This window comes from Mixophyes fleayi, chromosome 4 (genome assembly GCF_038048845.1).
Source record: "Mixophyes fleayi isolate aMixFle1 chromosome 4, aMixFle1.hap1, whole genome shotgun sequence".
In the NCBI taxonomy this organism is placed as follows: Eukaryota; Metazoa; Chordata; class Amphibia; order Anura; family Limnodynastidae; genus Mixophyes; species Mixophyes fleayi.
The window spans coordinates 279,917,959-279,932,903 of record NC_134405.1 but is presented as its reverse complement, the minus strand read 5'-3'; the positions used below and the strand labels follow the sequence as shown (position 1 = coordinate 279,932,903).

At 38.7% G+C, this 14,945-nt stretch overlaps 1 protein-coding gene across 1 annotated transcript in view; it reads left to right on the top strand.

Annotated features, from left to right (window-relative positions):
- Window positions 1-14,945, top strand: part of FGF18 (fibroblast growth factor 18) — a 357,374-nt gene that overhangs the window by 2,321 nt on the left and 340,108 nt on the right. The gene's annotated exons all lie outside the window — the stretch shown is intronic.

Genomic DNA, 14,945 nt, shown 5'->3' with positions numbered 1-14,945 from the left:
TTCTTGGCATTGGTAGCTATTTTTTTCCCTCCCTTTCTACTTTTTACTGCTAGCGCTACCGTGAATCTTAACATGACACACCCTCTATTTGAACTGGTGGTTGTTGGCAAGTCAGGTAGAAATCTTTATACATTTTCTTCAAGCCTTACTTTGCTTTTTTTGACTGGATAGGAAGTAGTGGACTGGCACCAGCTAACTGTTGTATACCCATTCAGGTCAGACATAGCATTTCCTATCACCTATATGGTGCCACACTGAAAGAAATATTCAATTAAAAAGTTTTGACTTCTTTGGTTAACACAATTTCAGATTTAAGAGATTCATCCCTTAAGCAATTTGCACTGTAGAAGTGTGTATTGCGCAATATAAGTGGAATAAGAGTAGATATGAAATGTGTCATATCCCTAGTGCAACATTTGAGTGACTGTATTTAAGCATTAATATTCTGAGTGGCAACTGAAGGTCTGTTAAAACAGTGGATGGATTGTATAATGTATTCAGATATGTTGCAAAATGTATACTTTTAAAACTAGCAATGAACATATTGCAAAAAAGGGAAGACATGTTTGTAAACGTGGGCATTGACGACTAAGGGGCATATTTATTAATTAATAGGGTTTTGCACTGTTAATTATCATCTGTCATAACAATGACAGATGACTTTTGGGCCCCATTTAATAAACAATCTCGGGACAGTGCATCTGATATAAATAGATGATGATGATGATGATGATGATCTGATAGGAGGCTGTCCCAGCCATGATTTCACTTACATTAAAAGTCCCATCCTCTCCGGTCACTATGGTAACATTGCTTTGCGCATGCGCAGAGACATACCTGCATAGTGACTGGAAGGGAGAGTAGGTAAGCTGCAGTGAGGGATTCGAAGATCCCACTACCGCAATGCTCTTCCCATAGGCTTCAATGGCTAAAGATGGCATTAGTAGGAACTTATTAAATAGGGAAAACCCCCATCTCTACAGAAACCTATGTGGACTGCTTTTGTGAATGAGGAGAGTGGGACTGCAGCAGATATCAGATATATCTGCGGCGATTCCTTAGTTATAAACAACTCTGATCCTCAATATTGCAGTTAATCCCAAAAAACTGCTGTTTATGGTAAAACTACATTGATAAATGGGCCCCTATCTCTAAGTAAAGCACATAGCAAACTTTGTCCTCGCTTTAACAGAGTATTAGAAATGAGTTAATGAATTTGCTGGCCAAACTACTTAAGCTTGATGCTGCCATTTTAAAATGGCACATAAAAACAAAGCAGATTCAGGCTATCCTCTCAATCTAGCACTGGAACCAGGCTATTGGAGTCCAGTTCCAGTCATCCATTCTCTGTGACACTTACATATTTTGCATGAGTGTCACACGCTCATACAAACATGCTTGTATGTCACGTGAAATGCATGTGATCCCAAACCTTCAAAAGAGTCATAATTACTCAATTTTTTTCAAGTTGCTCCAAGCCCTATCTCCAATGTACTCTACTCTATTATTGATATACCTATTTTCACAAGAACTAGCCATTACATTATGAGGTCATTTTTTGGGGTTGCACTAATTATATAAAAATAGTTTTGGAGAGAAATTAAGTTTAATTTTTTATCATATATTTGCCGCTATAAATCCCATAAAATAAATATATTTATTCTAATATGCTACAAAATTAAGCCCAATCTATCCCCTCACCCTCCCAAACAATAATAAAATTAGCTTGGTAGAATCAAAGAAATAGGAACGGTATTCCCAGTGAAACCAGAGCATCTCCAAAATATAAAACTTGATCTAGTCATGAATGGTCGATAACCCTCTGGCCATTATTAGTTAATGCATATCAAAGCTTACCAGCAGCACACTGTACTGTATAGTCATTTAGCCTATAGTACTCCATTGCATGCTTTGAGTGTTAACGCTGCAGGAAGTGTCAAAATTGATATAAAGTGAGCACTTGTCAGAAAGTGTGTGTGCACCAGTCCATTCACTTACATTATTTTTTTTGGACACTCAGCATCTATGTTTGATGGATCATGTGTTAAGTGGTTAAAATTAAACCATTTGTGTATAATTTCTTAAAATTGTGACTTTATTTTATTTCTGGACAGAGTGTGGTTTTGAAATTTTGTTGCATTCAAGGATTGATCTGGCGCCTATGGATTAATAAATTGTACATTCTGCCTAAAGATAGCCGTTTAATATTGCAGAATGTGAAGTTAATCATTTTTTTTCTAGCTTCTTTTAGTGAATCAGATGAAATTTGGCATATTGCCTGGAAAGCACTTGCTAAAATCTGATCTTTTACTTTAGTAGCTTTAAAACTTTGGAAGTTATTGGCGTTTACACAGTTGGAACCTGTAGTCTTCCAAAGCAATAAAATGATGAAAAAACTGTTCTGTACTTGGTGATTATTAGAACCATACTTAAAAGGCTTCTCTGCTGATTTTGCAACATTTGTGAATCTGATGTTACCATTATGAACTGCTGTGTAAAAACGTACTTGACATGAACACGTAACATGACAGATTTTGTGGTGGTTTGTTATACAAATTGAACAAGTTCACTGTAACACGTACATTATCTCTAAATTACATTTTGACAAATATATCACATAGGGGTATGCAGATGTTTTTGTTAAATATTAATCAGGGATCTCACACCAAATGTATAGAGAGCTCAGATCCATGCAGGAAATATAAAAGATGCACCAGAGCATATGAGGGGTGGCAATCTTTGGCTTCTGATGAGGCCTCTGGTCCGGAAGCTACAAAGAGCATGCTTACAGCTACATTCTGTTATATAAAGGTGGCAGTCATGGATGAACCAGACGACAGGATGAACCTGACGCCCCCTCTCTCTTAAATGCCGCACTTAAACTATGAGCCCCCATCTATAAACATAAGTTTCCTGTGGTCAGATGCCTTCCTATCAACTTCCCAAATCTCCCACCCACCATATGATGTGAAATATCGTGCAAATAATACACAATGTGCTTTTAAAAGGAACAAGATCCACTTTATGTCCATGTAACATTCTCAAAGATAATATCTTTCACAATGGTGGCCATGTTAGGGCATTCCTCATCCGTGCCAAGAAGTGACACATTTAATATACTTCACTGTCTTTTGAAACTACTTACAGCTTTGTTTGTGTTCATATTGAAATTTATCTTGGCTATATATTCCACAGCATAAAACAGAAACGGCATAACCTGTATGCCTAGCCCCACCCTTCACACTCCTCCATCTGGTCACATGGCACAGCTCTGAGAGACTGACCATTTTCCTTTCTTTCTTAAATAAAATAATATATTACATAATAAACAAAAAACAAAATGTAATTTAACACCGTGCTAATTTCTTCAAAGGTAAATTAAAGTTAGCAGGGGACCTGGGCAGTACTCAAGCCCTAAGCCTCTGCTCCATGTATTCGTTCATGCCTGATGACCCACTTAAACACTTTACAGTAGGGGGGCATTATCACATGTATACATTGTTGCCAGTGACACAGTGTTTTGGGAGGATAAGACATAGTGTAGCTTGCCTGCTGCTTTGGTAGATCGATACAAAGTACATGGTTAGTATGGGCTTCCTCTCTCTTTGTGGTAGGAAGGGTTCATTTCATTTAATGATTTCAGTGTGTCAAGATTTTTATTACATAACTTCTTTGCTGAATGCTTTCATTTGTACGTGAAGAACAAACAAGGTTTGTTTAATCATTAGCACGTTTCAAGTAGATTAAGGAATATATAACCAAAGGACAGCACAATGACACAGTGGTTAGCATTGCTGCCTTACTACGGTGGGGTTGTGAGTTTGATTTCCGACCAGGGCCCTACCTGTGTGGAGTTTATATTGTTCTGTTTTTTGTAATGGTTTCCTCCGAGAGCTCAGGCCTCCTCTCACAGTCCAAAAACATAATGATAGGTTAATTAGCTGTTGACTATTTTGGACCCTAGTCTGTGTGAGTTAGGGACGTTAGACTGTAAGCTCCAATGGGGTCGGGACTGATGTGAGTGACAAATATTCTCTGTACAGCCCTGTTTAAGATGGTGTTGTTATATAAATCAATAATAATAATAATAGAGGTTTTGTGTTTTACATTATAAATATAAAGTAACATTGCGTAATCTTCAATGGTTTTTCTTTCTATTTTATTGGTTTGCAATTGCTCTATATGTTGGTCCACTATGTGTCTGAGCTCTGCACATAAATAAGCCTCAGCTTGTGACATGTCTTACTACATTCAGCTGGTTTATTTTATTACATACACCATCTGCCTCATAAAGTTAAGGGCATTATTGTATATAATTATTTTGCATTACTATCTATAATACGAGGTGTGCAGAATGTGTGTTTTTTGCGTAGGCATCAAAATGGGGAAGAGCTTCTCAGCAGGAGGCACAATTTATATAAAAAGGTAACTATCACTTGGGACAAAAAAAATCCCCTGAAGCTTGTCTTACAACACATGGAGCCGTTCGGGGGCATTTATAAATAAATTGTGTATGACTTATTTGATGCTATATATAACAACTTGCCTTCTTCTAAGAGCCGATGTCGAGGTTGTATCTGAACCCTGACTAGAATCCGGCTGATGATTAGATTCACCAGTTGCTGTATTCAGCCTATTTGGGCAGGGCCATCTTTACCTTCTGTTCATGTGATTGTATGTAATTTGCTTTTTTGTAATGATTCCCTATATGTACAGCTCTGCATATTATTATGTATTTTCAACTGCCTTTCCCCCATCTCCTCCTGGATGTCTTCACGTTTTCTCAAAAACAACATTGCTAAAAATGAACTTATTGTTTTCCCTCCTTCTAAATCTTCACGTCCTTGTGATCTATACATTATCGTTAATAACACCACCCTCTCTGCTGTTCCCCAACTCCGCTGCCTGGGTATTACCCTCGACTCCTCCCCATCTCATGCCCAATCCTGTCACTTTCAACTATATATTGCCCTTATCCGGCCCTTTCTCTCTCAGGTTGCTGCTAAAACTATCGTCCATGCTCTCATAATTTCCCGTCTTGATTACTGCAACCTTCTCCTCACCGTCCTCCCCATCTCCCATCTCGCCCCCCTTTGCTCTTTTCTTAATGTGGCTGCTAGACTTATCTTTCTTTTACGCTGCTCTTCCTATGCCTTCCCACTCTGCCTTGCCTTACACTGGCTCCCTTTCCCCTACAGAATCCTCCTTAAACTCTTCACTGTCACCTACAGGGCCCTCTCCCATTCCACTGCTCTTTATGTCTCTAACCTTTTCTCCATCCACACTCTCGCCCATCTCCCATGCTGTCCCCCTCCACTGGAACAACCTTCTTGCACCATGCGTCTGTCCCCTATTCTTAGCTCTTTCATACAGGCTCTCAAAACCCACCTGTTCCTCAAGGCCTACCAGTCATTCACATAACCTTCTCCTTCCTTGTTCTCCTCACCTTCCACTTCCTTGCCTCCTCTTGCTCTTGATCTCCTCTACTGACTCCTCTTGTGCCTGCTGTCTGTTTCCCCTCCCCTTAGTATGTCAGCTCTTATGAGCAGGGCCCTCTTATCTTCTGTCTCAGTTCCATTTCTTCTTCTCTTACACCACTGTACTTGCTGTGCTTGGGAATACTGAAGTGTTGGTTATACTTGTTTTACTGTACTGTTGTACCCTTCTATGCTGTCTGTATTGTATTTTTTTGTATTCTGTATAGTGCTGCGGATACCTTGTGGCACCATATAAATAAAGATAAATAATAATAATTATTATTATTTTATATAAGAAGTTTGAGGATGTTTATTTCAGAATTACTTTTTCATTATAATAGAGCTAGCCTGGGCGTATTATTACTATAATGGGATAAACATAAGCATTGGGTCCACTGCTATGATAGTAATCAGGAGGATGGGTGGGTAGGGGGGGGGGATAGCTTAGTCCACTCTCCTAGTCATTACAAGCAATGTGCTGAAAAGCCTTGATGCTCTTCCAGACCCCTGGATTGTGGGAATGTTTGTAAAAAATTAATGGGGCCCACAGAGTGTTAACTTGGAAAGTTTTGTTGCTTACTAAGCAGGGCACCAATTAGTAATACCACAACAACCCCCCCTCAATATAACCTGCCCTCCAGTGTAGCAATTAAATAACAGGGACTCCATGTTATCGGAAGCCAAAAGTCAGGTCACGGTACACTCATTCTGTCCAGTTTCTTTAATATAGCTCCATAGAGCTACAAGCAAGGCGTGGAAAAGCTACCCCTTTTAAGAAAGTTTAGGTTTTATTTAAAATGGAAATAAATAAATAAATAGATGAAAGAACATTGACCTATATTTTGGAAGCATGCTTTTTATCTTTTTTTTTTTTAATGAGAAATGCCACTGAGAATTTATGTAAACTTAAGCCATCTTGTACATTTTATTTTCATACTACTACTAGTACTACTACTTTTACTAAGATTTTTCTTGATACATAATGCTTGAAGAACAGTTGCAAGGCGTGTATGCCATTAAATGTTGCTCTGGCTGGTCACAACATTTTTGATGCAGTTCCATGTTATGCACCAAAGTAGAGCAGAATTGTAAATTATCCAAAATCGTTGACAATAAGCAACTCTACCTAGATGATATAAAGGTTGAACGGCAAAAAATATAGAGCAATGTTGCAGTAAAATTTAGAGGGGCAGGGGTGGCTCTGTCATCTCTAGTGGCCCTCTACCATAGTTTGCACCCTCAGATCTATGCTCTTCACCTGTCATAACCATCTGCTGAAAATATCATGACTCTGTAAACTGTATGGATATCCTGATTGTAAGTACATACACACAGCAGAATTGGGAGGACATCATTCCATTGTTGAACAAGATTTTTAGTCTGGTTTAAAAATCAAATGAAACACCCTTCATTCATAATTTCAATGTACACACTAATGCAATATCGGGCCGGACAGTAATTTATTATGTAATTGGCTGAAAAGCCTGTAATGTGTTCCCAGCCTAACATATAGGAATGAAAACAAATACTCCCCCCCCTATTTGCTGGTGTTCTGTCTTAAGCATAATGCAGACTAGGTATTGATGGATGCCCTGTCATTATTCATACACTATATGAATATTTCATACTTGCCCAGAAAATTACTTTTATTGCTTAACTTCAAACAGGCAAATGAAAAGTGAATATGGAAGAAACTATACAGCTGTAACAAACAATTAATTTAATTTCAGAATTGAGAGCTTCTCTCCCAAAGGTACCACACTGATATTAGTATATATAGCAGCTTATTAAGATTGTATAATGCCCAGAGGATTTTTAAAGAGGGCAGGACACTGTCGAGAGTATCTCTTTTATCGCGTGTCACTGTTTCTCCGGAACATCAAGGCCCCTTTCAATTTTTTTTCAGATTCTAGTCCTGTGATAGGCAACCTGATATGCTTCAGGGGCTGCATAGGCAGGAATTTAACCTTCAAAAGTGCAGTGCATTCAATAGTAGTTCAAGACAGTACATTTAATCAAAGAAAGAGACACCTTTTTGTAGTAACATATCAGTAGGAATTTTAAACTTTAAGCAAGTTATAGCAATCAAAAAAAGTGTTACAAGCTATAACAATCAAATCTTACAATAAGAAAGAAAAAGTCAGGGGGCGCAGGTGAAGGCTTGGAAGGTCACAAGGGGTCACCTGTTACCCATCTCGTCCAGGGCCTAAGTCATTAAGGAGAGCAAGACAAAAAAAAGAATAAATGTGATCCTAGACAAACCATGTTACAAATTAGTTTATTATTTTGCGTACAAGTTATACTGGCTGCTTTTTCATATAGCACACAAATACTTGATAGCTTTATTATTACACTGAATTGTAAAGTTGATCTAGGACATGCCCTACCCAACTATAAATCTATAATTTTAAATTTAGCTCCTCCTCCAATGCAACATGGTTTTTCCAAGGTGCAAAGTTACTCCTTTTTTTTGCTTTGCTCTCCGTAATGACTCAGGCCCCTAGTCTCTACAATATGTTAAGTCTGCATATCTGAAAATTACAGGAGCAACATGGAAGGAACTTATAGATGGACATCCCCATTTATATACTTCAGTTCAAATTATTCATCTTGATGTAACAATATTCTTTATGGGCTCAGGGTTCATGCGTTTCATACTGCTTAGAGAGAGGTGTCATTAGGATATGCAAAAAAGTAATTCACAACATGCTTTCATTAGAGCTAATTCTGCTTATTTTGAAATTTGAGTGCAAATATTTGTACTGCCATTCTGTGCAAACATCACTTTGTTTCAATTTTCTAGTCTGTTGGTGTTTTTAAGTTTGTGGCCACAAATGTGTGCTTGGAATTTAGCTTAGACCTCAGAAAGCTGTACTGGAGGCTCGGAGACCACTGATGACATTTACCATAGTTCACTCGTCTGCATTCTCCACTCACATTTAAAACATATCTTGTTTTAGTGTTGCAATTATAGGTTTATATAGTAGCGCCAGGATGGACGGTTTGTATAAGATGGGCTTTAGGTTTGTTTATGTTCATGATGTTACTGTACATTAGACTAGTGGTGGGCAACCTGATACACTTCAAGGGATGCATGTGCGGTCCTCTGACATTCAGAATGGCAGCACATTAACTTAATCTCAGTAATATACTTAAACAATACATTTAATCAAGCAAAATACACCAATCTGTGATAACATATCAGCAGATATATTCATGGAAGACAACCAAGTATTACAAGCTATAACAAACATATCTGATAATTCAATATGACTTCTGGATGATTAGATTTTTCACCTGCTTTTTAAAATTAGATGTGAGGCTAGAACAGGCACAATGCAATACTGCAGAAAGATTTCCATGTGTCAACCTATAATGTGCCCAATGATTGAGAATCTTTTTACATATGTAAGTGGAACCAAAAATTAACAAGTTTGCAGCACACTGCTCTATAACAGGACCTGCCTAATAATTCCTTTCTTTGCTGTAATGAAGTGACCAGGAATGGTTGGTCTCCCTTCGTTGTGCGGATGAGGTTACGCAATGTATAAGTTCCCTGTGGCGAGAAAAGAATAAGTTGAAGTTAAGTTTTATTCTCTGTTTTATGGCCCACCAAGCTTGTTGTGAGGGTAAAGTTTGACAAGGCCCAAAGGAGTGAATAAGAACTGGGGCTGAGAAAGCATAAAAGGTTTGATGGGTCATAAAGCAGGAAGGAGTTGGGGGCCATGGGCCCATCACTGCATTGAACATTTACAACCTTGAACAGTATAGAAAGTACAAACATAGTTCACAAAACTGAGTAACTGTTATGATTCCTAGTAAATTCAGGAAGCAGCAACAGAAGTATAGAAACCAAATATCTTTATTTAGGCAAAAAATGCGAACAAGGATTCAGTTTGTGGAATATGCAAATTTTCAGGTAGCAGAATAAACAGGTATACTCCAATACACAAATATGAACAGGTGTGATGAATGGCAGGAATAGTCCACAGAAACAACAGGTTCCAAGCAATGACAAATACAGTTTAAATGCAGGAACAAGTATATTGAGTTACCCAATTGCCAAGAGGCATGAGGCTCCAGACTAAGGAGGCAGGCATTAGGATTCCAGATTGCCAGGCGCACAAGGCAGTCCAGGGAAGCAGACAGACTAGCTGAGTCCAGTGACCAGGCAGAGGTCAGGGCAAAAGGCAAACAAGCAGGGTCCAGTAATCCGTCAGAGGGTCACAACAGGATATCAGACAGCAGCAACGCAAAACTGGAACAGGGGTGAACAGGGATTAACAGGAGACAAGGAGCAACCAGGTATAAACGACAAACTGCCCAGAACACAGATTGAGGCAGGTATATGAAGCTGTGAGACAGGTGCTGGTACTAATCAGATAGGGAGATTAACTCCTACAGGAGAGGTGTAAAGTTCAGGGGGAAACAGTAGCACCTCTGGTGGAATTGAGGTACTGCAGCCACATACAAAATACAGGCAGAATCCTAACAGTAACCAAGGGTTCTCACTCTCTCCCTTTATTAAATGTGGTCTTACTGTCTGTTGGTAACAATGTTTCATTGGAATTCACCTGTCCAAGACTTTATCAAGATTTTAGTGAGTGTTATAATGAAACATTTAGTGGTACCACTTATCTGTACCTGAAACTCCAGGATAGGCGGAATTTAAATGCTGGTCGCTGTCCTCTTGTTATGATTAGACTTTTTGCCAATGGGTAGTAGTTGTCACTTCTCTTCATACATCTATTAATTCATATTTCCCTTTGTGAAGTTTCTCTGAGCTGTCTCTGTTTCTGACCCTTCTCTCATCCACATTTTTCTTTCTTTTGAGCCTTGTGCCTTGAATTTTCTCTTTCTCAGATTTGATTCTCACTCTACCCTGCTGCTGATTTTTACTCCTTTCTCTTATTGGTTGCTCCTGTATTTACTTCGGCTGTCAGCTGTCAGATTTGTGAATTGGATGGAAGTACTAATTGATATTGACGCTACTGTACAAGGAGGCGCGGAGTGTAATGCACCCCCGGTATTCACCAGGAACCCGTGCGAGGAAGTTTGAACTTTTCTGCTCAGGGTGTGCAGGTCGCAGTTCTCCAGGACAGTTACCAGTGTAGTTGTGGTGCGAGTGGTCAGGACAATCCGGGTCAAGCCAATCAGACAACACAGTACGAGGGAGATCCAAAGAATGGTCAGAGTAGCCGAAGTCAAACCAGGAGATCAGGCAAACAAAATCAGGATCCAGGAGAATGGTCAAGGTACAAGCTGGGTCAAACAGGAGGTCAAAAGAAGGTGAATAGCACATGGAACGCAGGAGGCAGGAAAATACATGATACTTTGGCACCCTAATGGTGTAAGAGGCAGGTTTAACATGAGGTGCAAAGCGAGTGATTGGTCAGTGGTCAGTGATGTCACAGACCGCTGACGGGGAGCCAGAAGAGCTTCCCGTTGCCTAGCAATGGGGCGCGCTACTGCGTCTGCTCAGGGAGTGTTCTGACGGCTGGGGGAAACAGTGTCTCTGTTGCCTAGCAGCAGAGCTCCCTCGGTCAGAAGTTGCAGGCAGCTGTCCCCGGTTTATGGGCACGATGCCGGGACGGTGCCAGACATCAGCCCTTTATTTGTTCTCCTCTCATTTCAACTACTTCTTGCTACTTCCTTACATTTTAACTATTTACACTTCTTTCTTAGCGGCTACTCTTATCTAATTGTTCCTCTCTATCTCGAGTAGGCAGTCGGCTGGCAGTCCACCGCTAGTTTTAAAGGCACCTTGACTCTTTTTAATCTTATTGAAACACAAATTTAAACTGTACAATTACCATAGCTATACACAATGATCTCACATAGTCTTCATTTCCATGTATCGCTCCACATTACTTGGCAATCGTTTTCCCACAATTTTTATCTTTACTGAGTCTTTGTTTCCATAGGGCATTCCTTTATTCCTTTGTAGCGCAGTATACATGAGTTTTAATAATCATGTGAGCAGCTCATTTACTTGCAGAGGCTGTAGTCTTGAGAAACACTCTATGACGTCATCAAGATGCCACCTTGCCGTACTTTAGCTCTGAAACATGACGTGAGCTTGGTGTCAGAAGAACTTCAGTACTGACAAACAGCTAATTTAGCAAAGGAGTTTATGATGCAAAGAGAGAAGAGCAAAGTTTTGTAGCTCATTTTACTCAATAATGTTTTGTTTATAATGTTGGTTTTTGATTGGTGAACAATTGTACACTGCAAGTAATGTTTTACTCAAGCTGTTCTTTTAATAATATGTTTCAAAACGGCATGACAGATCCACTTTCATATAAATCCAAGACAGAAAAAAATGGGGGTGAAAAAGGGTAAATGTTTAAGAAATGCCCTTCTATCTGTTTATATTTTTTTGAGGCAGAGATAATATACTTGTTAAAATAAATGTATTTTGCACGCACAGAAATTTCTTTACTAACATCTATCACATAGTCTAGACAAAAGAATTGCCTGCATTTGAATTTCACTTGTAATTCTCTACAGAATTATACTCAATCTAAAGCTGAAAAAACAGCCACATAAAGTATTTTAATTGAGAACAGAACTTGTGTCCTGAAGTATGCATGTAAGATGAAGTGAGAAGTTAAATTGTAGGCAATAGAGAAACTTGTTAAATAAGACTAGCACCAGCAATGTGTTGCATTTATGGACAGGTGTTTTTATTATATAGATTTGGAAATAATGTAGTGAATTTTACTTTAATGAAACACAACTAGAAAGGGCCTTTTTAGTAAGTGTTTAATAATGTATTGCACATGGATGTTTTTTAAAGATGACAAAGCTAAACAAATTTATAAGGCAGAGAACAAATACCAGTGAATGACCTTCTGTTTTAAACATAAATATAAATTGACTAAATGTATGTATGACATAAACTTTATTACAACACAAGTTTTCATGCTTCATTTATGATATATTAGATAATATATTTAAACACAATAATCTGTTTTCTCTTTTGTATTGGTGTGGGATAATTATTGGTAATTCAAGCATGTTATTAAGTAAATTCATTAGATGTCAATTAATTCTGGATATGCTTAAAGTCACCATATCCAGTATTAGTTATTAGTAAATTCAGCAATCTTGTAAGAAACAAATGTATGGCACAAAGGGTATATTGTACAAAATTGTTAGAAGTGTGTGCGTCCAACAGGAACCAACAGGAACCAACATATACCACCATTGCCCAAAACATTTTTCCAGAATATAGCAGCAGTGCCTGATACATTTACCCATTAGTGCCCAATGTGTCAGCAATACCTGACATATTTAACCAATATGTGTCTTCAGCATACAGACAAAAATAACCAGCATTTACCAGAATATTCCAATAGCACACAAAAAAATGCAACTCTGCCTACCTCTAGTGACCAACATGTGCCACTAAACACTAGCAGATATCTACTCATTATCCTCCACTGGTTAAAGTGCCAGTCACTACTGCAACTAACTGCGACTGCCATTTTTAGTACAGTAAGTTCTTGCTGTTAGAGCTTGTTCCTAGTATAGGCCGGAGGTCATGAGACTGTAATGCAAGCTGCTTGGCAATGCTCACCTCTGGCCTGGCAATGCTCACCTCTGGCCTGGCAGTGCTGACCTCTGGCCTGGCAATGCTCACCTCTGGCCTTAGGGACCTTGCGACTGCATTTTGTTGAGTCCTGCCCTAGTGTCATGGAAGATTTCATATTAGGCTTTCATTGCAGATGGTGAAACCAAACACCAAAGAGCAGGTTATCGTAGGCTAAAGCATATGTGGGAAGATATATGAATACACTGTATGAAAGTGAATTTTTAAATCTGTTTCTTAAAACACAATTTTGAACATTTTATCTCATGTTTATTGGACATGGGTCCTAGAAATCTTTGTCAATTGTACAGAGTCACTGGGAATGACAGTCCAAATTACTTTTATAATGTTTACTTTTAAAGCCACTTTAAAGATCTATTTAAAATATTGATATAAACTTGAACAGCCACTGTCCCTTTAAAAATAAAATATTTTAATATCTTATTGTAAGCTCTGTCAACCAAAGCCTGTTGACTGTCACCATTACTGTACACTAGATGGGATTGACAGCCTTGGGGGTCCAGTGTTGTGGCCAAGAACTGTTTAATGGAGAACTCCAGTCTCCACTACAATGGTATCCATTCTCCCAATTAGTTAAACTGTGATGTACCCTACTTTGCAATTCCTACACTGCCCTATCTGTTTGGTTTATTCTCTGGGACTCTGAGCTTCGGGATCTGACTCTTAGTTTTGTGGCTCAGATGACCATGGCTTGTCACAATGTGTTCGTATGTATCTGGTGTCAGCTGAAAAAATAAAAACTATGCCCTAGTGTGTAAGCTTTATGACTGCTGTATGTTTACACATATTTGGTATGAACAAACGGGATTGTTAAGTTTGGCATTATTATTATAATGTTTTGAACCAACATGAAACATGAAAAATCATTTCGTATGGATGTTGTCACGTCAGTAGTCAGTGGCCTTGCAGCTATAAATTAGCTGGTGTGTTTCCCTCTCTTCTACTTAATGATGCCAAATTATGTATTTCACTGAACTGTCTACTAGCAAGATGATTGAATCAATGAATCTGAGTTCTTCATGTACATATATTTTTATGTTGATGTCCCTATTGTGATATTTTGAAGTAGAAGAGCTGTTAGTGACAGAGGAATTGGGTTTGATCTTTGCTGTTATCTATGAGGAAGAGAGTGGAGAACAAATGGATTGGTTGCTATCACTGCCAAAGTCCAGAGGTCGGATGAGTAGCAGAGACATGCTTAAACACCATTCTGGGAATGATCTTGCCACAGCTTGTGCCATTGCCTGTAATCTATCCAAGTTTCCTGGTCCATTCTTAGAGCTGCCCCGGCCGAACTATAGACAATTATGAAGACAGGTAGACTGAATGGCATCCCTCAATAATCCTCTCAGCATGACGAGGATGCCTGAATGCCAGAATGCTACTGTGTTGTAGGGTGTATTTTGCATGGTGATTGTAAGCTGGGGAAATGCAGGTTTTCTATGTGTGTGTGTGTGTGTGGGGGGGGGGGGGGGTTAAAATGCTGGTTTACAGAGAGTGGTTGACAGTCCTATAAATCTGGCACTGGAATAAACTTGCCTGGCATTTAATAAGCCTGCAGATAAATAGGAAATCCTATTGATCTCCCTATACAGATCACAATATATATCATACTTTACACAAATATATGCACAATCATCTCTTTATACAGATTATAGACAATATAATACTAAAAATAAATATATACATATTGATATCCTCATACAGGGCCTGTATCATGTTTGGCCGTAAGTCCATTTGCATGCTGTATCTTGTGTTAACTAGCTCTATGCATGTCCAGAAATAAACCTTGTGCCAACGGATGCATTAGCATGCAATGCATGTCCAAACGCAAATGACACTTATGCCAGTCT